Here is a 21,111-nt window from a genome sequence, read left to right on the forward strand (position 1 = left end):
TCTTTAAAATCTGAAATTGTAATAGGCCGTGTCGTAGTATAATGAAACAAGTACATTTGCCCTGCAATGGCGTGCAGTGTGTTAGACGATTGTGTAAAGAGAGAGAGCTACAGGACTACCTGGAATCTCTTGGTGAACCCTTTCCGTACCTCAGTTCTAGATGATTTGAGAGTGTTTACTTGCACTGCAGTTGCACAACAGCATATAAACTGATATTTGGAAGTGAATGATGAATGATAGGCTTTGTAAGAAATACTGGTATGTGATTAGCAGATTATGTTTTGAAACCCAAAATTATTTTTACCACAGAAGTTTGTGATTTGTAGGTATGATGTGAGTGAGCTTTGGGCTGAAGATGGTGGTTAGTTGGGCAGGATGAGTATTTAAATGGTTTTCAATAGAGTGGATATTAGTGGCACTGGCTTGTTGCCATAATGTGTTTGTTCATAACAGTGTACTCAGTTGTGTAGAAGATTTAGGTGAGAAAGAGACAGTTGTTGAATATGACATAAATAGCTAGAAATGAAGTAAGTAGCAATTTCCTGCTAGGTGTAGTTTGGGTATGGTGTGTCTGAGTGAGAGATAAATCTTGAAATTGAAGGGTTGTTCCTAGCTACAGTCTTGGAAACTATGAATCTGCTGTTGACTCCAATGTTTTCAAGATTACTTGTGTACAAAATTGGCCAGACTTTGCAGTTTCTTCTTCAGTAAATCAGTGGAAGGTGGTGCAGATAATGGTAAAAATGTTCAGTGCCTCCTGTGAGTTGTTGATGCTGCTTGTCTTTTAAGTAAAATTGATAGGGGCTCTTGATTGAGCCAGCCATACACAGAGCTGGTGCATACTTGGCTTGAGAAGACTTTGGTTAGTAAATGATGAAATACCAACACAGTGCTCACAACAAAGCTCCTTTCCCTGCATTCTAGTTTCCCTCGGGTATAGAGTGACATGATATTGGCAGAGGATGTGCAGATAATCACTTTGATCAGGCTGTTTGTTTTTATTTAATGTTCTTTTACCAGAATCCATGCATAGTGATAACTGTGCTCTCTGGTGGAACACGATGAGAACATTGTGTGAAGTGCACAGAAGTAGCTATTTGAGTATGTATGAAAATGTGAGGTAACCACTGTTACTCCTAAATTTCTGTGGAATTAAGTTTTCTGTATGTGTGTGTGTTTGAAAATCCCAGAGGTTCAAGTTGGTAGTTTATATGTTGCAAGCGAAAAAAGCTTTTTAGTAAACTGAGGCACTAGCATTAGTTTCGTGTTCACTGTGACAAGGAAGCTAGTATAAAAAGTAGTTTGTGGTTTTGTTTGCAAAGAAGTGCTCATGGGATGAAAGCACTGCTTGAGATTATTCTGAGATGATGGGGGGGGTTGCTAAACATGTAGCATTTTAGTAAGGAGCTTGTCGGAGTAGTTGTATAGTTGTAAAATTATTTGTTATTTTATGAGAAATTTCTTTATTCATAGCACATGGGCCATCATAGTTGAAGCATACAGATTGGCATGGTATGCGTAGGTCTGTAAAATGTCCTGACAGTGATGTTCATAGAGACTTGTTGTATACTTTGCTTCTTCATCTGTTGAACAGTAGACATAAGAAATGTATTAGTGGAGCAAGTAGCTGCGAAATTACTGGTGTATGATTGATAGTATGGACGTGGCCCTGAATGGAAGTGTTTGTTCAGCTGTGGGTGTTTTCATAATTGCCATGTGAGGAAAAGCAATACTCGTGATAGGCGAAAAGAGATACAGAGAGAAACACATTGGTTGCGAGTATTGTATATCAGCAGCTCTAAGGGCGGGTATCAAGTAAGACGCAAAGTGAAACGAAAGAGGAAGTATGCATGAGAGAGGCCAAATATCGACAAGAGTTCGCACTGTTAGAGTGAGGTGAATGAGCTAGTGCGGTGCGAAAATTTTCGAAGAGAGAGGCGGTTTTAAAGAAAGCACAAGAGTCCTATGAATGCCCTCTTGTGTGTTTCTCTTTCAGTGGCTATTTGGCATGTCTGCTTGCGCCATAGAATGCTACTGTATGTGCCCCAGGCCGCCATCTAGCGGCCGGAGGTGCAAGCGGTGTTTACATACAGTCTCGCCTGAGGCAATGGTCTCTGATTTCGGAACGCAAGAAGCACTGGTAGCGCAGAAAATAGCTGAGTGAGATCATGGCGGCCAAGTAAGAGTAGAAGTAGGTTCTTTGCAGAATGTCCTAGCTTGTAAATCGCGAAATGTGAAGAGTGTGTCGTATTCTCGTAGGGCGTGTTGACGGTCTCGTGGCATAAGTAGCGAGCGGTGATAGCTTGCAAGCAAGATCATACTTCACAGGATCATTTCTGTAGTATGTCTTCAACTCTCTCTAGTTCAAAGCTGGAGTAGACGTAACCACAATGATGAGTGGTAGCACTCTCCCTGAGCGTGAGGCTTGCGATCGAGATTCATCGCATCTTGGTTGTAATCGATGATCGTTCGCCACATTCTGAGGGATGTGGGAAGGGAATAGCGCTTTCCGAGTGGTGGTTTTATTATATAGATTAGAAGCGTAAGTCATACCTTTGGTATCGGGACCCGTGTCGTTGCAGAAATGTCGCTACAGGTTGTGGAAGGACTTTGATTGCGACATGTCATGAAAGCCTTGTGGAAGTTTCTCGAGTGGCACGGGGACGAGCCATTTGATTTGGCCTGCTCCAAGTGCTAGGCTTGGATGACAACGACGTACTTTTGAGTTACAAGAATGAGTGAGCAACACAAGAAGAGTGCAATTGATGACCATAAAAAGCTGAGACACAACACAGTCTTGATAATCACCACTAATGCATGATGTACGAAACATTTAGGAGGAGCACGTTTGGCTAGCAAACATGAATTGAGTGATTTGCAAGGCACTGTTATCTGCAAGAAGGAATGCATGAAATTGGCAAATGAATAAGACTGGTTCAAATACTATCGACAGAAATTTAATTTCTGTTGTCAACTAGTATTAATTAGATGTGTGGGAGCAGGGGGATATTTCCCTTGCACCATACATCTACATACACGTTGCGTCTGATGTGGCCTAGTTTTGCGTACAAAGAACTGTCTAGTTGTCAGTTTTTTCAGTGAACGAGTGTGGTGGGGAGGAGAGAGATTAGTGTTAGATGCAGAGCAGTGCGGGCAGTTGTGTGTCGGACGTTGTATGTCGGACGGTGAGTCGCCGACAGGAATTAGGCGTGCTGCCATCTGTCGGCAGGTGAGGTAATGAAGCAGCTTGAATGGTGACAGAAATGATGAAAATAGTTAACTAAAGAGTAATAGCGACGACATTTGGCAGACACGTGTTTCAGCGTTGACAGTTAGTTTGGGGTGTGTGCTTGCATGACACTGGAAGTCTGTTGACGGTAGAGAAGTAGACAAGACGGAAAGAATTTTCCGCGTTCTCGCGGAGAAGTAATAGAGAAGCAGCCATAAGTATTGAAGTGAGGGCGTTGATCGGCACTCTGGTTTCCCTTCAAAACGAATAAATCTTTCGCCTTTTACTAAAGATTTCCGTGGAGGGGAACATTAAATGAGTCTATAAGGTATTTTTCGTAGTGCTCGGCTATTGCTGAGCCATAATCACAAGTGAAAACGTAATGTAAGTTGCAAGAGGTAGATTGTGTTGTGTGAATGAAGGGCGTGGAGTAGCGGATGACGTTGGATCAGGCAGTATTTGTTTCTTTAAAATCTGAAATTGTAATAGGCCGTGTCGTAGTATAATGAAACAAGTACATTTGCCCTGCAATGGCGTGCAGTGTGTTAGACGATTGTGTAAAGAGAGAGAGCTACAGGACTACCTGGAATCTCTTGGTGAACCCTTTCCGTACCTCAGTTCTAGATGATTTGAGAGTGTTTACTTGCACTGCAGTTGCACAACAGCATATAAACTGATATTTGGAAGTGAATGATGAATGATAGGCTTTGTAAGAAATACTGGTATGTGATTAGCAGATTATGTTTTGAAACCCAAAATTATTTTTACCACAGAAGTTTGTGATTTGTAGGTATGATGTGAGTGAGCTTTGGGCTGAAGATGGTGGTTAGTTGGGCAGGATGAGTATTTAAATGGTTTTCAATAGAGTGGATATTAGTGGCACTGGCTTGTTGCCATAATGTGTTTGTTCATAACAGTGTACTCAGTTGTGTAGAAGATTTAGGTGAGAAAGAGACAGTTGTTGAATATGACATAAATAGCTAGAAATGAAGTAAGTAGCAATTTCCTGCTAGGTGTAGTTTGGGTATGGTGTGTCTGAGTGAGAGATAAATCTGGAAATTGAAGGGTTGTTCCTAGCTACAGTCTTGGAAACTATGAATCTGCTGTTGACTCCAATGTTTTCAAGATTACTTGTGTACAAAATTGGCCAGACTTTGCAGTTTCTTCTTCAGTAAATCAGTGGAAGGTGGTGCAGATAATGGTAAAAATGTTCAGTGCCTCCTGTGAGTTGTTGATGCTGCTTGTCTTTTAAGTAAAATTGATAGGGGCTCTTGATTGAGCCAGCCATACACAGAGCTGGTGCATACTTGGCTTGAGAAGACTTTGGTTAGTAAATGATGAAATACCAACACAGTGCTCACAACAAAGCTCCTTTCCCTGCATTCTAGTTTCCCTCGGGTATAGAGTGACATGATATTGGCAGAGGATGTGCAGATAATCACTTTGATCAGGCTGTTTGTTTTTATTTAATGCTCTTTTACCAGAATCCATGCATAGTGATAACTGTGCTCTCTGGTGGAACACGATGAGAACATTGTGTGAAGTGCACAGAAGTAGCTATTTGAGTATGTATGAAAATGTGAGGTAACCACTGTTACTCCTAAATTTCTGTGGAATTAAGTTTTCTGTATGTGTGTGTGTTTGAAAATCCCAGAGGTTCAAGTTGGTAGTTTATATGTTGCAAGCGAAAAAAGCTTTTTAGTAAACTGAGGCACTACCATTAGTTTCGTGTTCACTGTGACAAGGAAGCTAGTATAAAAAGTAGTTTGTGGTTTTGTTTGCAAAGAAGTGCTCATGGGATGAAAGCACTGCTTGAGATTATTCTGAGATGATGGGGGGGTTGCTAAACATGTAGCATTTTAGTAAGGAGCTTGTCGGAGTAGTTGTATAGTTGTAAAATTATTTGTTATTTTATGAGAAATTTCTTTATTCATAGCACATGGGCCATCATAGTTGAAGCATACAGATTGGCATGGTATGCGTAGGTCTGTAAAATGTCCTGACAGTGATGTTCATAGAGACTTGTTGTATACTTTGCTTCTTCATCTGTTGAACAGTAGACATAAGAAATGTATTAGTGGAGCAAGTAGCTGCGAAATTACTGGTGTATGATTGATAGTATGGACGTGGCCCTGAATGGAAGTGTTTGTTCAGCTGTGGGTGTTTTCATAATTGCCATGTGAGGAAAAGCAATACTCGTGATAGGCGAAAAGAGATACAGAGAGAAACACATTGGTTGCGAGTATTGTATATCAGCAGCTCTAAGGGCGGGTATCAAGTAAGACGCAAAGTGAAACGAAAGAGGAAGTATGCATGAGAGAGGCCAAATATCGACAAGAGTTCGCACTGTTAGAGTGAGGTGAATGAGCTAGTGCGGTGCGAAAATTTTCGAAGAGAGAGGCGGTTTTAAAGAAAGCACAAGAGTCCTATGAATGCCCTCTTGTGTGTTTCTCTTTCAGTGGCTATTTGGCATGTCTGCTTGCGCCATAGAATGCTACTGTATGTGCCCCAGGCCGCCATCTAGCGGCCGGAGGTGCAAGCGGTGTTTACATACAGTCTCGCCTGAGGCAATGGTCTCTGATTTCGGAACGCAAGAAGCACTGGTAGCGCAGAAAATAGCTGAGTGAGATCATGGTGGCCAAGTAAGAGTAGAAGTAGGTTCTTTGCAGAATGTCCTAGCTTGTAAATCGCGAAATGTGAAGAGTGTGTCGTATTCTCGTAGGGCGTGTTGACGGTCTCGTGGCATAAGTAGCGAGCGGTGATAGCTTGCAAGCAAGATCATACTTCACAGGATCATTTCTGTAGTATGTCTTCAACTCTCTCTAGTTCAAAGCTGGAGTAGACGTAACCACAATGATGAGTGGTAGCACTCTCCCTGAGCGTGAGGCTTGCGATCGAGATTCATCGCATCTTGGTTGTAATCGATGATCGTTCGCCACATTCTGAGGGATGTGGGAAGGGAATAGCGCTTTCCGAGTGGTGGTTTTATTATATAGATTAGAAGCGTAAGTCATACCTTTGGTATCGGGACCCGTGTCGTTGCAGAAATGTCGCTACAGGTTGTGGAAGGACTTTGATTGCGACATGTCATGAAAGCCTTGTGGAAGTTTCTCGAGTGGCACGGGGACGAGCCATTTGATTTGGCCTGCTCCAAGTGCTAGGCTTGGATGACAACGACGTACTTTTGAGTTACAAGAATGAGTGAGCAACACAAGAAGAGTGCAATTGATGACCATAAAAAGCTGAGACACAACACAGTCTTGATAATCACCACTAATGCATGATGTACGAAACATTTAGGAGGAGCACGTTTGGCTAGCAAACATGAATTGAGTGATTTGCAAGGCACTGTTATCTGCAAGAAGGAATGCATGAAATTGGCAAATGAATAAGACTGGTTCAAATACTATCGACAGAAATTTAATTTCTGTTGTCAACTAGTATTAATTAGATGTGTGGGAGCAGGGGGATATTTCCCTTGCACCATACATCTACATACACGTTGCGTCTGATGTGGCCTAGTTTTGCGTACAAAGAACTGTCTAGTTGTCAGTTTTTTCAGTGAACGAGTGTGGTGGGGAGGAGAGAGATTAGTGTTAGATGCAGAGCAGTGCGGGCAGTTGTGTGTCGGACGTTGTATGTCGGACGGTGAGTCGCCGACAGGAATTAGGCGTGCTGCCATCTGTCGGCAGGTGAGGTAATGAAGCAGCTTGAATGGTGACAGAAATGATGAAAATAGTTAACTAAAGAGTAATAGCGACGACATTTGGCAGACACGTGTTTCAGCGTTGACAGTTAGTTTGGGGTGTGTGCTTGCATGACACTGGAAGTCTGTTGACGGTAGAGAAGTAGACAAGACGGAAAGAATTTTCCGCGTTCTCGCGGAGAAGTAATAGAGAAGCAGCCATAAGTATTGAAGTGAGGGCGTTGATCGGCACTCTGGTTTCCCTTCAAAACGAATAAATCTTTCGCCTTTTACTAAAGATTTCCGTGGAGGGGAACATTAAATGAGTCTATAAGGTATTTTTCGTAGTGCTCGGCTATTGCTGAGCCATAATCACAAGTGAAAACGTAATGTAAGTTGCAAGAGGTAGATTGTGTTGTGTGAATGAAGGGCGTGGAGTAGCGGATGACGTTGGATCAGGCAGTATTTGTTTCTTTAAAATCTGAAATTGTAATAGGCCGTGTCGTAGTATAATGAAACAAGTACATTTGCCCTGCAATGGCGTGCAGTGTGTTAGACGATTGTGTAAAGAGAGAGAGCTACAGGACTACCTGGAATCTCTTGGTGAACCCTTTCCGTACCTCAGTTCTAGATGATTTGAGAGTGTTTACTTGCACTGCAGTTGCACAACAGCATATAAACTGATATTTGGAAGTGAATGATGAATGATAGGCTTTGTAAGAAATACTGGTATGTGATTAGCAGATTATGTTTTGAAACCCAAAATTATTTTTACCACAGAAGTTTGTGATTTGTAGGTATGATGTGAGTGAGCTTTGGGCTGAAGATGGTGGTTAGTTGGGCAGGATGAGTATTTAAATGGTTTTCAATAGAGTGGATATTAGTGGCACTGGCTTGTTGCCATAATGTGTTTGTTCATAACAGTGTACTCAGTTGTGTAGAAGATTTAGGTGAGAAAGAGACAGTTGTTGAATATGACATAAATAGCTAGAAATGAAGTAAGTAGCAATTTCCTGCTAGGTGTAGTTTGGGTATGGTGTGTCTGAGTGAGAGATAAATCTTGAAATTGAAGGGTTGTTCCTAGCTACAGTCTTGGAAACTATGAATCTGCTGTTGACTCCAATGTTTTCAAGATTACTTGTGTACAAAATTGGCCAGACTTTGCAGTTTCTTCTTCAGTAAATCAGTGGAAGGTGGTGCAGATAATGGTAAAAATGTTCAGTGCCTCCTGTGAGTTGTTGATGCTGCTTGTCTTTTAAGTAAAATTGATAGGGGCTCTTGATTGAGCCAGCCATACACAGAGCTGGTGCATACTTGGCTTGAGAAGACTTTGGTTAGTAAATGATGAAATACCAACACAGTGCTCACAACAAAGCTCCTTTCCCTGCATTCTAGTTTCCCTCGGGTATAGAGTGACATGATATTGGCAGAGGATGTGCAGATAATCACTTTGATCAGGCTGTTTGTTTTTATTTAATGCTCTTTTACCAGAATCCATGCATAGTGATAACTGTGCTCTCTGGTGGAACACGATGAGAACATTGTGTGAAGTGCACAGAAGTAGCTATTTGAGTATGTATGAAAATGTGAGGTAACCACTGTTACTCCTAAATTTCTGTGGAATTAAGTTTTCTGTATGTGTGTGTGTTTGAAAATCCCAGAGGTTCAAGTTGGTAGTTTATATGTTGCAAGCGAAAAAAGCTTTTTAGTAAACTGAGGCACTAGCATTAGTTTCGTGTTCACTGTGACAAGGAAGCTAGTATAAAAAGTAGTTTGTGGTTTTGTTTGCAAAGAAGTGCTCATGGGATGAAAGCACTGCTTGAGATTATTCTGAGATGATGGGGGGGTTGCTAAACATGTAGCATTTTAGTAAGGAGCTTGTCGGAGTAGTTGTATAGTTGTAAAATTATTTGTTATTTTATGAGAAATTTCTTTATTCATAGCACATGGGCCATCATAGTTGAAGCATACAGATTGGCATGGTATGCGTAGGTCTGTAAAATGTCCTGACAGTGATGTTCATAGAGACTTGTTGTATACTTTGCTTCTTCATCTGTTGAACAGTAGACATAAGAAATGTATTAGTGGAGCAAGTAGCTGCGAAATTACTGGTGTATGATTGATAGTATGGACGTGGCCCTGAATGGAAGTGTTTGTTCAGCTGTGGGTGTTTTCATAATTGCCATGTGAGGAAAAGCAATACTCGTGATAGGCGAAAAGAGATACAGAGAGAAACACATTGGTTGCGAGTATTGTATATCAGCAGCTCTAAGGGCGGGTATCAAGTAAGACGCAAAGTGAAACGAAAGAGGAAGTATGCATGAGAGAGGCCAAATATCGACAAGAGTTCGCACTGTTAGAGTGAGGTGAATGAGCTAGTGCGGTGCGAAAATTTTCGAAGAGAGAGGCGGTTTTAAAGAAAGCACAAGAGTCCTATGAATGCCCTCTTGTGTGTTTCTCTTTCAGTGGCTATTTGGCATGTCTGCTTGCGCCATAGAATGCTACTGTATGTGCCCCAGGCCGCCATCTAGCGGCCGGAGGTGCAAGCGGTGTTTACATACAGTCTCGCCTGAGGCAATGGTCTCTGATTTCGGAACGCAAGAAGCACTGGTAGCGCAGAAAATAGCTGAGTGAGATCATGGCGGCCAAGTAAGAGTAGAAGTAGGTTCTTTGCAGAATGTCCTAGCTTGTAAATCGCGAAATGTGAAGAGTGTGTCGTATTCTCGTAGGGCGTGTTGACGGTCTCGTGGCATAAGTAGCGAGCGGTGATAGCTTGCAAGCAAGATCATACTTCACAGGATCATTTCTGTAGTATGTCTTCAACTCTCTCTAGTTCAAAGCTGGAGTAGACGTAACCACAATGATGAGTGGTAGCACTCTCCCTGAGCGTGAGGCTTGCGATCGAGATTCATCGCATCTTGGTTGTAATCGATGATCGTTCGCCACATTCTGAGGGATGTGGGAAGGGAATAGCGCTTTCCGAGTGGTGGTTTTATTATATAGATTAGAAGCGTAAGTCATACCTTTGGTATCGGGACCCGTGTCGTTGCAGAAATGTCGCTACAGGTTGTGGAAGGACTTTGATTGCGACATGTCATGAAAGCCTTGTGGAAGTTTCTCGAGTGGCACGGGGACGAGCCATTTGATTTGGCCTGCTCCAAGTGCTAGGCTTGGATGACAACGACGTACTTTTGAGTTACAAGAATAAGTGAGCAACACAAGAAGAGTGCAATTGATGACCATAAAAAGCTGAGACACAACACAGTCTTGATAATCACCACTAATGCATGATGTACGAAACATTTAGGAGGAGCACGTTTGGCTAGCAAACATGAATTGAGTGATTTGCAAGGCACTGTTATCTGCAAGAAGGAATGCATGAAATTGGCAAATGAATAAGACTGGTTCAAATACTATCGACAGAAATTTAATTTCTGTTGTCAACTAGTATTAATTAGATGTGTGGGAGCAGGGGGATATTTCCCTTGCACCATACATCTACATACACGTTGCGTCTGATGTGGCCTAGTTTTGCGTACAAAGAACTGTCTAGTTGTCAGTTTTTTCAGTGAACGAGTGTGGTGGGGAGGAGAGAGATTAGTGTTAGATGCAGAGCAGTGCGGGCAGTTGTGTGTCGGACGTTGTATGTCGGACGGTGAGTCGCCGACAGGAATTAGGCGTGCTGCCATCTGTCGGCAGGTGAGGTAATGAAGCAGCTTGAATGGTGACAGAAATGATGAAAATAGTTAACTAAAGAGTAATAGCGACGACATTTGGCAGACACGTGTTTCAGCGTTGACAGTTAGTTTGGGGTGTGTGCTTGCATGACACTGGAAGTCTGTTGACGGTAGAGAAGTAGACAAGACGGAAAGAATTTTCCGCGTTCTCGCGGAGAAGTAATAGAGAAGCAGCCATAAGTATTGAAGTGAGGGCGTTGATCGGCACTCTGGTTTCCCTTCAAAACGAATAAATCTTTCGCCTTTTACTAAAGATTTCCGTGGAGGGGAACATTAAATGAGTCTATAAGGTATTTTTCGTAGTGCTCGGCTATTGCTGAGCCATAATCACAAGTGAAAACGTAATGTAAGTTGCAAGAGGTAGATTGTGTTGTGTGAATGAAGGGCGTGGAGTAGCGGATGACGTTGGATCAGGCAGTATTTGTTTCTTTAAAATCTGAAATTGTAATAGGCCGTGTCGTAGTATAATGAAACAAGTACATTTGCCCTGCAATGGCGTGCAGTGTGTTAGACGATTGTGTAAAGAGAGAGAGCTACAGGACTACCTGGAATCTCTTGGTGAACCCTTTCCGTACCTCAGTTCTAGATGATTTGAGAGTGTTTACTTGCACTGCAGTTGCACAACAGCATATAAACTGATATTTGGAAGTGAATGATGAATGATAGGCTTTGTAAGAAATACTGGTATGTGATTAGCAGATTATGTTTTGAAACCCAAAATTATTTTTACCACAGAAGTTTGTGATTTGTAGGTATGATGTGAGTGAGCTTTGGGCTGAAGATGGTGGTTAGTTGGGCAGGATGAGTATTTAAATGGTTTTCAATAGAGTGGATATTAGTGGCACTGGCTTGTTGCCATAATGTGTTTGTTCATAACAGTGTACTCAGTTGTGTAGAAGATTTAGGTGAGAAAGAGACAGTTGTTGAATATGACATAAATAGCTAGAAATGAAGTAAGTAGCAATTTCCTGCTAGGTGTAGTTTGGGTATGGTGTGTCTGAGTGAGAGATAAATCTTGAAATTGAAGGGTTGTTCCTAGCTACAGTCTTGGAAACTATGAATCTGCTGTTGACTCCAATGTTTTCAAGATTACTTGTGTACAAAATTGGCCAGACTTTGCAGTTTCTTCTTCAGTAAATCAGTGGAAGGTGGTGCAGATAATGGTAAAAATGTTCAGTGCCTCCTGTGAGTTGTTGATGCTGCTTGTCTTTTAAGTAAAATTGATAGGGGCTCTTGATTGAGCCAGCCATACACAGAGCTGGTGCATACTTGGCTTGAGAAGACTTTGGTTAGTAAATGATGAAATACCAACACAGTGCTCACAACAAAGCTCCTTTCCCTGCATTCTAGTTTCCCTCGGGTATAGAGTGACATGATATTGGCAGAGGATGTGCAGATAATCACTTTGATCAGGCTGTTTGTTTTTATTTAATGTTCTTTTACCAGAATCCATGCATAGTGATAACTGTGCTCTCTGGTGGAACACGATGAGAACATTGTGTGAAGTGCACAGAAGTAGCTATTTGAGTATGTATGAAAATGTGAGGTAACCACTGTTACTCCTAAATTTCTGTGGAATTAAGTTTTCTGTATGTGTGTGTGTTTGAAAATCCCAGAGGTTCAAGTTGGTAGTTTATATGTTGCAAGCGAAAAAAGCTTTTTAGTAAACTGAGGCACTAGCATTAGTTTCGTGTTCACTGTGACAAGGAAGCTAGTATAAAAAGTAGTTTGTGGTTTTGTTTGCAAAGAAGTGCTCATGGGATGAAAGCACTGCTTGAGATTATTCTGAGATGATGGGGGGGTTGCTAAACATGTAGCATTTTAGTAAGGAGCTTGTCGGAGTAGTTGTATAGTTGTAAAATTATTTGTTATTTTATGAGAAATTTCTTTATTCATAGCACATGGGCCATCATAGTTGAAGCATACAGATTGGCATGGTATGCGTAGGTCTGTAAAATGTCCTGACAGTGATGTTCATAGAGACTTGTTGTATACTTTGCTTCTTCATCTGTTGAACAGTAGACATAAGAAATGTATTAGTGGAGCAAGTAGCTGCGAAATTACTGGTGTATGATTGATAGTATGGACGTGGCCCTGAATGGAAGTGTTTGTTCAGCTGTGGGTGTTTTCATAATTGCCATGTGAGGAAAAGCAATACTCGTGATAGGCGAAAAGAGATACAGAGAGAAACACATTGGTTGCGAGTATTGTATATCAGCAGCTCTAAGGGCGGGTATCAAGTAAGACGCAAAGTGAAACGAAAGAGGAAGTATGCATGAGAGAGGCCAAATATCGACAAGAGTTCGCACTGTTAGAGTGAGGTGAATGAGCTAGTGCGGTGCGAAAATTTTCGAAGAGAGAGGCGGTTTTAAAGAAAGCACAAGAGTCCTATGAATGCCCTCTTGTGTGTTTCTCTTTCAGTGGCTATTTGGCATGTCTGCTTGCGCCATAGAATGCTACTGTATGTGCCCCAGGCCGCCATCTAGCGGCCGGAGGTGCAAGCGGTGTTTACATACAGTCTCGCCTGAGGCAATGGTCTCTGATTTCGGAACGCAAGAAGCACTGGTAGCGCAGAAAATAGCTGAGTGAGATCATGGCGGCCAAGTAAGAGTAGAAGTAGGTTCTTTGCAGAATGTCCTAGCTTGTAAATCGCGAAATGTGAAGAGTGTGTCGTATTCTCGTAGGGCGTGTTGACGGTCTCGTGGCATAAGTAGCGAGCGGTGATAGCTTGCAAGCAAGATCATACTTCACAGGATCATTTCTGTAGTATGTCTTCAACTCTCTCTAGTTCAAAGCTGGAGTAGACGTAACCACAATGATGAGTGGTAGCACTCTCCCTGAGCGTGAGGCTTGCGATCGAGATTCATCGCATCTTGGTTGTAATCGATGATCGTTCGCCACATTCTGAGGGATGTGGGAAGGGAATAGCGCTTTCCGAGTGGTGGTTTTATTATATAGATTAGAAGCGTAAGTCATACCTTTGGTATCGGGACCCGTGTCGTTGCAGAAATGTCGCTACAGGTTGTGGAAGGACTTTGATTGCGACATGTCATGAAAGCCTTGTGGAAGTTTCTCGAGTGGCACGGGGACGAGCCATTTGATTTGGCCTGCTCCAAGTGCTAGGCTTGGATGACAACGACGTACTTTTGAGTTACAAGAATGAGTGAGCAACACAAGAAGAGTGCAATTGATGACCATAAAAAGCTGAGACACAACACAGTCTTGATAATCACCACTAATGCATGATGTACGAAACATTTAGGAGGAGCACGTTTGGCTAGCAAACATGAATTGAGTGATTTGCAAGGCACTGTTATCTGCAAGAAGGAATGCATGAAATTGGCAAATGAATAAGACTGGTTCAAATACTATCGACAGAAATTTAATTTCTGTTGTCAACTAGTATTAATTAGATGTGTGGGAGCAGGGGGATATTTCCCTTGCACCATACATCTACATACACGTTGCGTCTGATGTGGCCTAGTTTTGCGTACAAAGAACTGTCTAGTTGTCAGTTTTTTCAGTGAACGAGTGTGGTGGGGAGGAGAGAGATTAGTGTTAGATGCAGAGCAGTGCGGGCAGTTGTGTGTCGGACGTTGTATGTCGGACGGTGAGTCGCCGACAGGAATTAGGCGTGCTGCCATCTGTCGGCAGGTGAGGTAATGAAGCAGCTTGAATGGTGACAGAAATGATGAAAATAGTTAACTAAAGAGTAATAGCGACGACATTTGGCAGACACGTGTTTCAGCGTTGACAGTTAGTTTGGGGTGTGTGCTTGCATGACACTGGAAGTCTGTTGACGGTAGAGAAGTAGACAAGACGGAAAGAATTTTCCGCGTTCTCGCGGAGAAGTAATAGAGAAGCAGCCATAAGTATTGAAGTGAGGGCGTTGATCGGCACTCTGGTTTCCCTTCAAAACGAATAAATCTTTCGCCTTTTACTAAAGATTTCCGTGGAGGGGAACATTAAATGAGTCTATAAGGTATTTTTCGTAGTGCTCGGCTATTGCTGAGCCATAATCACAAGTGAAAACGTAATGTAAGTTGCAAGAGGTAGATTGTGTTGTGTGAATGAAGGGCGTGGAGTAGCGGATGACGTTGGATCAGGCAGTATTTGTTTCTTTAAAATCTGAAATTGTAATAGGCCGTGTCGTAGTATAATGAAACAAGTACATTTGCCCTGCAATGGCGTGCAGTGTGTTAGACGATTGTGTAAAGAGAGAGAGCTACAGGACTACCTGGAATCTCTTGGTGAACCCTTTCCGTACCTCAGTTCTAGATGATTTGAGAGTGTTTACTTGCACTGCAGTTGCACAACAGCATATAAACTGATATTTGGAAGTGAATGATGAATGATAGGCTTTGTAAGAAATACTGGTATGTGATTAGCAGATTATGTTTTGAAACCCAAAATTATTTTTACCACAGAAGTTTGTGATTTGTAGGTATGATGTGAGTGAGCTTTGGGCTGAAGATGGTGGTTAGTTGGGCAGGATGAGTATTTAAATGGTTTTCAATAGAGTGGATATTAGTGGCACTGGCTTGTTGCCATAATGTGTTTGTTCATAACAGTGTACTCAGTTGTGTAGAAGATTTAGGTGAGAAAGAGACAGTTGTTGAATATGACATAAATAGCTAGAAATGAAGTAAGTAGCAATTTCCTGCTAGGTGTAGTTTGGGTATGGTGTGTCTGAGTGAGAGATAAATCTTGAAATTGAAGGGTTGTTCCTAGCTACAGTCTTGGAAACTATGAATCTGCTGTTGACTCCAATGTTTTCAAGATTACTTGTGTACAAAATTGGCCAGACTTTGCAGTTTCTTCTTCAGTAAATCAGTGGAAGGTGGTGCAGATAATGGTAAAAATGTTCAGTGCCTCCTGTGAGTTGTTGATGCTGCTTGTCTTTTAAGTAAAATTGATAGGGGCTCTTGATTGAGCCAGCCATACACAGAGCTGGTGCATACTTGGCTTGAGAAGACTTTGGTTAGTAAATGATGAAATACCAACACAGTGCTCACAACAAAGCTCCTTTCCCTGCATTCTAGTTTCCCTCGGGTATAGAGTGACATGATATTGGCAGAGGATGTGCAGATAATCACTTTGATCAGGCTGTTTGTTTTTATTTAATGCTCTTTTACCAGAATCCATGCATAGTGATAACTGTGCTCTCTGGTGGAACACGATGAGAACATTGTGTGAAGTGCACAGAAGTAGCTATTTGAGTATGTATGAAAATGTGAGGTAACCACTGTTACTCCTAAATTTCTGTGGAATTAAGTTTTCTGTATGTGTGTGTGTTTGAAAATCCCAGAGGTTCAAGTTGGTAGTTTATATGTTGCAAGCGAAAAAAGCTTTTTAGTAAACTGAGGCACTAGCATTAGTTTCGTGTTCACTGTGACAAGGAAGCTAGTATAAAAAGTAGTTTGTGGTTTTGTTTGCAAAGAAGTGCTCATGGGATGAAAGCACTGCTTGAGATTATTCTGAGATGATGGGGGGGTTGCTAAACATGTAGCATTTTAGTAAGGAGCTTGTCGGAGTAGTTGTATAGTTGTAAAATTATTTGTTATTTTATGAGAAATTTCTTTATTCATAGCACATGGGCCATCATAGTTGAAGCATACAGATTGGCATGGTATGCGTAGGTCTGTAAAATGTCCTGACAGTGATGTTCATAGAGACTTGTTGTATACTTTGCTTCTTCATCTGTTGAACAGTAGACATAAGAAATGTATTAGTGGAGCAAGTAGCTGCGAAATTACTGGTGTATGATTGATAGTATGGACGTGGCCCTGAATGGAAGTGTTTGTTCAGCTGTGGGTGTTTTCATAATTGCCATGTGAGGAAAAGCAATACTCGTGATAGGCGAAAAGAGATACAGAGAGAAACACATTGGTTGCGAGTATTGTATATCAGCAGCTCTAAGGGCGGGTATCAAGTAAGACGCAAAGTGAAACGAAAGAGGAAGTATGCATGAGAGAGGCCAAATATCGACAAGAGTTCGCACTGTTAGAGTGAGGTGAATGAGCTAGTGCGGTGCGAAAATTTTCGAAGAGAGAGGCGGTTTTAAAGAAAGCACAAGAGTCCTATGAATGCCCTCTTGTGTGTTTCTCTTTCAGTGGCTATTTGGCATGTCTGCTTGCGCCATAGAATGCTACTGTATGTGCCCCAGGCCGCCATCTAGCGGCCGGAGGTGCAAGCGGTGTTTACATACAGTCTCGCCTGAGGCAATGGTCTCTGATTTCGGAACGCAAGAAGCACTGGTAGCGCAGAAAATAGCTGAGTGAGATCATGGCGGCCAAGTAAGAGTAGAAGTAGGTTCTTTGCAGAATGTCCTAGCTTGTAAATCGCGAAATGTGAAGAGTGTGTCGTATTCTCGTAGGGCGTGTTGACGGTCTCGTGGCATAAGTAGCGAGCGGTGATAGCTTGCAAGCAAGATCATACTTCACAGGATCATTTCTGTAGTATGTCTTCAACTCTCTCTAGTTCAAAGCTGGAGTAGACGTAACCACAATGATGAGTGGTAGCACTCTCCCTGAGCGTGAGGCTTGCGATCGAGATTCATCGCATCTTGGTTGTAATCGATGATCGTTCGCCACATTCTGAGGGATGTGGGAAGGGAATAGCGCTTTCCGAGTGGTGGTTTTATTATATAGATTAGAAGCGTAAGTCATACCTTTGGTATCGGGACCCGTGTCGTTGCAGAAATGTCGCTACAGGTTGTGGAAGGACTTTGATTGCGACATGTCATGAAAGCCTTGTGGAAGTTTCTCGAGTGGCACGGGGACGAGCCATTTGATTTGGCCTGCTCCAAGTGCTAGGCTTGGATGACAACGACGTACTTTTGAGTTACAAGAATAAGTGAGCAACACAAGAAGAGTGCAATTGATGACCATAAAAAGCTGAGACACAACACAGTCTTGATAATCACCACTAATGCATGATGTACGAAACATTTAGGAGGAGCACGTTTGGCTAGCAAACATGAATTGAGTGATTTGCAAGGCACTGTTATCTGCAAGAAGGAATGCATGAAATTGGCAAATGAATAAGACTGGTTCAAATACTATCGACAGAAATTTAATTTCTGTTGTCAACTAGTATTAATTAGATGTGTGGGAGCAGGGGGATATTTCCCTTGCACCATACATCTACATACACGTTGCGTCTGATGTGGCCTAGTTTTGCGTACAAAGAACTGTCTAGTTGTCAGTTTTTTCAGTGAACGAGTGTGGTGGGGAGGAGAGAGATTAGTGTTAGATGCAGAGCAGTGCGGGCAGTTGTGTGTCGGACGTTGTATGTCGGACGGTGAGTCGCCGACAGGAATTAGGCGTGCTGCCATCTGTCGGCAGGTGAGGTAATGAAGCAGCTTGAATGGTGACAGAAATGATGAAAATAGTTAACTAAAGAGTAATAGCGACGACATTTGGCAGACACGTGTTTCAGCGTTGACAGTTAGTTTGGGGTGTGTGCTTGCATGACACTGGAAGTCTGTTGACGGTAGAGAAGTAGACAAGACGGAAAGAATTTTCCGCGTTCTCGCGGAGAAGTAATAGAGAAGCAGCCATAAGTATTGAAGTGAGGGCGTTGATCGGCACTCTGGTTTCCCTTCAAAACGAATAAATCTTTCGCCTTTTACTAAAGATTTCCGTGGAGGGGAACATTAAATGAGTCTATAAGGTATTTTTCGTAGTGCTCGGCTATTGCTGAGCCATAATCACAAGTGAAAACGTAATGTAAGTTGCAAGAGGTAGATTGTGTTGTGTGAATGAAGGGCGTGGAGTAGCGGATGACGTTGGATCAGGCAGTATTTGTTTCTTTAAAATCTGAAATTGTAATAGGCCGTGTCGTAGTATAATGAAACAAGTACATTTGCCCTGCAATGGCGTGCAGTGTGTTAGACGATTGTGTAAAGAGAGAGAGCTACAGGACTACCTGGAATCTCTTGGTGAACCCTTTCCGTACCTCAGTTCTAGATGATTTGAGAGTGTTTACTTGCACTGCAGTTGCACAACAGCATATAAACTGATATTTGGAAGTGAATGATGAATGATAGGCTTTGTAAGAAATACTGGTATGTGATTAGCAGATTATGTTTTGAAACCCAAAATTATTTTTACCACAGAAGTTTGTGATTTGTAGGTATGATGTGAGTGAGCTTTGGGCTGAAGATGGTGGTTAGTTGGGCAGGATGAGTATTTAAATGGTTTTCAATAGAGTGGATATTAGTGGCACTGGCTTGTTGCCATAATGTGTTTGTTCATAACAGTGTACTCAGTTGTGTAGAAGATTTAGGTGAGAAAGAGACAGTTGTTGAATATGACATAAATAGCTAGAAATGAAGTAAGTAGCAATTTCCTGCTAGGTGTAGTTTGGGTATGGTGTGTCTGAGTGAGAGATAAATCTTGAAATTGAAGGGTTGTTCCTAGCTACAGTCTTGGAAACTATGAATCTGCTGTTGACTCCAATGTTTTCAAGATTACTTGTGTACAAAATTGGCCAGACTTTGCAGTTTCTTCTTCAGTAAATCAGTGGAAGGTGGTGCAGATAATGGTAAAAATGTTCAGTGCCTCCTGTGAGTTGTTGATGCTGCTTGTCTTTTAAGTAAAATTGATAGGGGCTCTTGATTGAGCCAGCCATGCACAGAGCTGGTGCATACTTGGCTTGAGAAGACTTTGGTTAGTAAATGATGAAATACCAACACAGTGCTCACAACAAAGCTCCTTTCCCTGCATTCTAGTTTCCCTCGGGTATAGAGTGACATGATATTGGCAGAGGATGTGCAGATAATCACTTTGATCAGGCTGTTTGTTTTTATTTAATGTTCTTTTACCAGAATCCATGCATAGTGATAACTGTGCTCTCTGGTGGAACACGATGAGAACATTGTGTGAAGTGCACAGAAGTAGCTATTTGAGTATGTATGAAAATGTGAGGTAACCACTGTTACTCCTAAATTTCTGTGGAATTAAGTTTTCTGTATGTGTGTGTGTTTGAAAATCCCAGAGGTTCAAGTTGGTAGTTTATATGTTGCAAGCGAAAAAAGCTTTTTAGTAAACTGAGGCACTAGCATTAGTTTCGTGTTCACTGTGACAAGGAAGCTAGTATAAAAAGTAGTTTGTGGTTTTGTTTGCAAAGAAGTGCTCATGGGATGAAAGCACTGCTTGAGATTATTCTGAGATGATGGGGGGGTTGCTAAACATGTAGCATTTTAGTAAGGAGCTTGTCGGAGTAGTTGTATAGTTGTAAAATTATTTGTTATTTTATGAGAAATTTCTTTATTCATAGCACATGGGCCATCATAGTTGAAGCATACAGAATGGCATGGTATGCGTAGGTCTGTAAAATGTCCTGACAGTGATGTTCATAGAGACTTGTTGTATACTTTGCTTCTTCATCTGTTGAACAGTAGACATAAGAAATGTATTAGTGGAGCAAGTAGCTGCGAAATTACTGGTGTATGATTGATAGTATGGACGTGGCCCTGAATGGAAGTGTTTGTTCAGCTGTGGGTGTTTTCATAATTGCCATGTGAGGAAAAGCAATACTCGTGATAGGCGAAAAGAGATACAGAGAGAAACACATTGGTTGCGAGTATTGTATATCAGCAGCTCTAAGGGCGGGTATCAAGTAAGACGCAAAGTGAAACGAAAGAGGAAGTATGCATGAGAGAGGCCAAATATCGACAAGAGTTGGCACTGTTAGAGTGAGGTGAATGAGCTAGTGCGGTGCGAAAATTTTCGAAGAGAGAGGCGGTTTTAAAGAAAGCACAAGAGTCCTATGAATGCCCTCTTGTGTGTTTCTCTTTCAGTGGCTATTTGGCATGTCTGCTTGCGCCATAGAATGCTACTGTATGTGCCCCAGGCCGCCATCTAGCGGCCGGAGGTGCAAGCGGTGTTTACATACAGTCTCGCCTGAGGCAATGGTCTCTGATTTCGGAACGCAAGAAGCACTGGTAGCGCAGAAAATAGCTGAGTGAGATCATGGCGGCCAAGTAAGAGTAGAAGTAGGTTCTTTGCAGAATGTCCTAGCTTGTAAATCGCGAAATGTGAAGAGTGTGTCGTATTCTCGTAGGGCGTGTTGACGGTCTCGTGGCATAAGTAGCGAGCGGTGATAGCTTGCAAGCAAGATCATACTTCACAGGATCATTTCTGTAGTATGTCTTCAACTCTCTCTAGTTCAAAGCTGGAGTAGACGTAACCACAATGATGAGTGGTAGCACTCTCCCTGAGCGTGAGGCTTGCGATCGAGATTCATCGCATCTTGGTTGTAATCGATGATCGTTCGCCACATTCTGAGGGATGTGGGAAGGGAATAGCGCTTTCCGAGTGGTGGTTTTATTATATAGATTAGAAGCGTAAGTCATACCTTTGGTATCGGGACCCGTGTCGTTGCAGAAATGTCGCTACAGGTTGTGGAAGGACTTTGATTGCGACATGTCATGAAAGCCTTGTGGAAGTTTCTCG

General features: G+C 42.1%; 11 non-coding genes across 11 annotated transcripts; all 11 read left to right on the forward strand.

Annotated features, from left to right (window-relative positions):
- The first annotated feature begins 2,311 nt into the window (after positions 1-2,311).
- On the forward strand, positions 2,312-2,518 carry LOC126452838 (small nucleolar RNA U3). Its single transcript, XR_007584795.1, has one exon. It is a non-coding gene; the product is annotated as a small nucleolar RNA U3 (small nucleolar RNA).
- A 953-nt stretch (positions 2,519-3,471) lies between these two features.
- Positions 3,472-3,590, forward strand: LOC126452804 (U5 spliceosomal RNA). Its single transcript, XR_007584764.1, has one exon. It is a non-coding gene; the product is annotated as a U5 spliceosomal RNA (small nuclear RNA).
- Positions 3,591-6,003: 2,413 nt separating this feature from the next.
- LOC126452841 (small nucleolar RNA U3) lies at positions 6,004-6,210 on the forward strand. Its single transcript, XR_007584797.1, has one exon. It is a non-coding gene; the product is annotated as a small nucleolar RNA U3 (small nucleolar RNA).
- Positions 6,211-7,163: 953 nt separating this feature from the next.
- LOC126452806 (U5 spliceosomal RNA) lies at positions 7,164-7,282 on the forward strand. Its single transcript, XR_007584766.1, has one exon. It is a non-coding gene; the product is annotated as a U5 spliceosomal RNA (small nuclear RNA).
- A 2,413-nt stretch (positions 7,283-9,695) lies between these two features.
- On the forward strand, positions 9,696-9,902 carry LOC126452842 (small nucleolar RNA U3). Its single transcript, XR_007584798.1, has one exon. It is a non-coding gene; the product is annotated as a small nucleolar RNA U3 (small nucleolar RNA).
- Positions 9,903-10,855: 953 nt separating this feature from the next.
- Positions 10,856-10,974, forward strand: LOC126452808 (U5 spliceosomal RNA). Its single transcript, XR_007584767.1, has one exon. It is a non-coding gene; the product is annotated as a U5 spliceosomal RNA (small nuclear RNA).
- Positions 10,975-13,387: 2,413 nt separating this feature from the next.
- On the forward strand, positions 13,388-13,594 carry LOC126452843 (small nucleolar RNA U3). The gene has a single exon (XR_007584799.1). It is a non-coding gene; the product is annotated as a small nucleolar RNA U3 (small nucleolar RNA).
- A 953-nt stretch (positions 13,595-14,547) lies between these two features.
- Positions 14,548-14,666, forward strand: LOC126452809 (U5 spliceosomal RNA). Its single transcript, XR_007584768.1, has one exon. It is a non-coding gene; the product is annotated as a U5 spliceosomal RNA (small nuclear RNA).
- Positions 14,667-17,079: 2,413 nt separating this feature from the next.
- LOC126452844 (small nucleolar RNA U3) lies at positions 17,080-17,286 on the forward strand. The gene has a single exon (XR_007584800.1). It is a non-coding gene; the product is annotated as a small nucleolar RNA U3 (small nucleolar RNA).
- Positions 17,287-18,239: 953 nt separating this feature from the next.
- On the forward strand, positions 18,240-18,358 carry LOC126452810 (U5 spliceosomal RNA). Its single transcript, XR_007584769.1, has one exon. It is a non-coding gene; the product is annotated as a U5 spliceosomal RNA (small nuclear RNA).
- Positions 18,359-20,771: 2,413 nt separating this feature from the next.
- LOC126452845 (small nucleolar RNA U3) lies at positions 20,772-20,978 on the forward strand. Its single transcript, XR_007584801.1, has one exon. It is a non-coding gene; the product is annotated as a small nucleolar RNA U3 (small nucleolar RNA).
- Positions 20,979-21,111: the final 133 nt, after the last annotated feature.

Source organism: Schistocerca serialis, unplaced genomic scaffold (assembly GCF_023864345.2).
Source record: "Schistocerca serialis cubense isolate TAMUIC-IGC-003099 unplaced genomic scaffold, iqSchSeri2.2 HiC_scaffold_939, whole genome shotgun sequence".
NCBI lineage: Eukaryota > Metazoa > Arthropoda > Insecta > Orthoptera > Acrididae > Schistocerca > Schistocerca serialis.